At 59.5% G+C, this 2,074-nt stretch overlaps 1 protein-coding gene across 1 annotated transcript in view; it reads right to left on the reverse strand.

Annotated features, from left to right (window-relative positions):
- Nucleotides 1–2,074, reverse strand: part of HNRNPL (heterogeneous nuclear ribonucleoprotein L) — a 16,011-nt gene that overhangs the window by 13,484 nt on the left and 453 nt on the right. The gene's annotated exons all lie outside the window — the stretch shown is intronic.

The raw sequence follows: 2,074 nt of genomic DNA on the forward strand, positions 1-2,074 counted from the left end.
GGCGCAGAACCCGCCTCCCCCCGCCTCTCATTGGGGGAGGGACACGCCCGTCACCCGCCGCCCCCACCCGATAGGGGGAGCCACTGGTCCCGCCGCGGGGGGAGGGTAGGCCTCCACACGCCTTGCGCGCTTATTGGACATTGCCCACGCCGTTCTGCAGGAGGGCCCGCCCTTGTTTGTCTGAGACACTCTTTATAGGTGATCGCTTTCTGCCAGTCATTCCGTCGACCCCGCCGCCTTAAAATAAAATCCAATTTCATAGGTCGGATTTCTGGCGCGGGTGGCCTCCCTAAAAGCACCTGATAGGAGCGGCGCTCTAAACCTCCCAAGAATCCCCGCCTCCCTCCCACTTTCATTGGTCTCTTCGCTAATCCGTCAGTACCCAGTCACAAAGACTACCTTCCCGCGCCACTTCGCAAGGAGACAAGGAAGCCCCGCCCTTTTTTGGTCTCTCTCCAGTGGTTACTACAGATGCCCATTCTTCTGCGTCTCCATTGATTGGTCAATGGAGAGTGGAGCGCACCCTCTCACCAGATGGTAGGACTACTGATACGCTCTGATTGGATAAAATGGGGAGCCCCACCCCAGGGTAGGCGCTCTTTGGTGCGGTCTACGAAACCAGCGAAGGCGAGAAGGCATGCGCAAATATGCTTTCAGGCACCGCCCAGAGGCGGGGCCACCCCTCTAGAGAGTGACGGCCTGGAATACTCGGAGTATTTACGGAGCGGCCACTGTGTGTGCGCCGGAAGGCTAGACCAAGATTGACAGGAACTCCCAGGGTATCTCTGTCGCCATCACTATACCCTGTTCCTCTCTACCTCTAGGAAGAATTCTTAAAATCCCAAATCTGAGCCTTTTCCTCAGTATAAAACCACTCGCTGCTGCCGACTGTCTTCGGACCCTATCCAGTTCTAAATTCAGCCGCAACGCCTTTCGGTTTCCCTTGGGAGAAGGCTCTTCCGAGCACTCTCGATCTGTGCCCGTGCAGTCCCTTCCACCTGGGATAGTCCCTCCACTACCCCTCCTGCAGGAGCTAAGGGCCAAGTCATCTAGTCTGTGCGATCTAAATTCACAGGCCCCTGCCATCCCAGACCCCCAGCCGTAACTCGGGCCAGTGATTTTTACCTGACAGCTCGACCCCTCTGAGCACCACAGGAGGCCCTGGCCCCGACCTTGGAGAGGGTGGCCACCTACCAAGCGCCCAGTGCAAGCCCCCTGCACAGGGGAGGCGTTCTTGTGATCTGTGCTTGCGTCAGACCTTTCTTCCTCAAGGGCGGGGTAAGACCACCCGCACTGCCCCGAGGGAATGTTGGAGGGTATCTCGACTCCAACTAAACGCAACTGTCCAAGCCTGGGGGTGGGGGAGACAAGCGCCCCAGTTATCACGCGCAAGCGGAGGGGTCAAACGGGGATTAACTCGGGATCCTGTCCTACGGAACATAACATTATGGGGCTGCCCGCGCCGGGTTGGCGGGGGGAACACCTTATCGAAGCTATTGGCAAGTGACGATGTCGCCAAAGGGGGAAAAAAATAGCGAAGCTAGCGTCGTGAGAAATGCGGGGGACGCCTCAAAAGTGCTCCAGGACCTTTCCGCCTGGCTGATCGGGGCTTTCGAGTTGAGGTCCAGGTGGAAACTAAGTTTGAAATGGAGGCCGTGTGTGGTGACTCACACCTGTAATCCCAGCACTTGGGGAGGCCGAGGCGGGAGGCTCGCTTGAGCCCCGGGGTTCGAGGTTGCAGTGAGCCGTGATCGCGCTCCTGCACTCCAGCCTGGGCGACGGAGCGAGACCCAATCTCAGAAAAAATGGGGTCTATGGCAATACAAGAGGGGGACAGGCGTGGTGGCTCTGCCGGTGAGGGAAAATAAAGTTGGGGGAGGGGGCCCTGCTGGGGACCTCGGTCAGCTCTCCCGGACGCCGGGAAGATCCGAACACGCTGACTGAACAGAGACGGAGGCGGGGCAGCGTCTGAAGCACGTGACCCGCGTGACGGGAGGAGGCGGGGCCGGTCGCGACGAAGGGCGGGGTCGCTCGGTCCCAACGTCAGAGGAATGCGGTGGGGGGAGGGGGAGAG

This window comes from Mandrillus leucophaeus, unplaced genomic scaffold, assembly GCF_000951045.1.
Source record: "Mandrillus leucophaeus isolate KB7577 unplaced genomic scaffold, Mleu.le_1.0 Scaffold137, whole genome shotgun sequence".
Lineage (NCBI taxonomy): Eukaryota > Metazoa > Chordata > Mammalia > Primates > Cercopithecidae > Mandrillus > Mandrillus leucophaeus.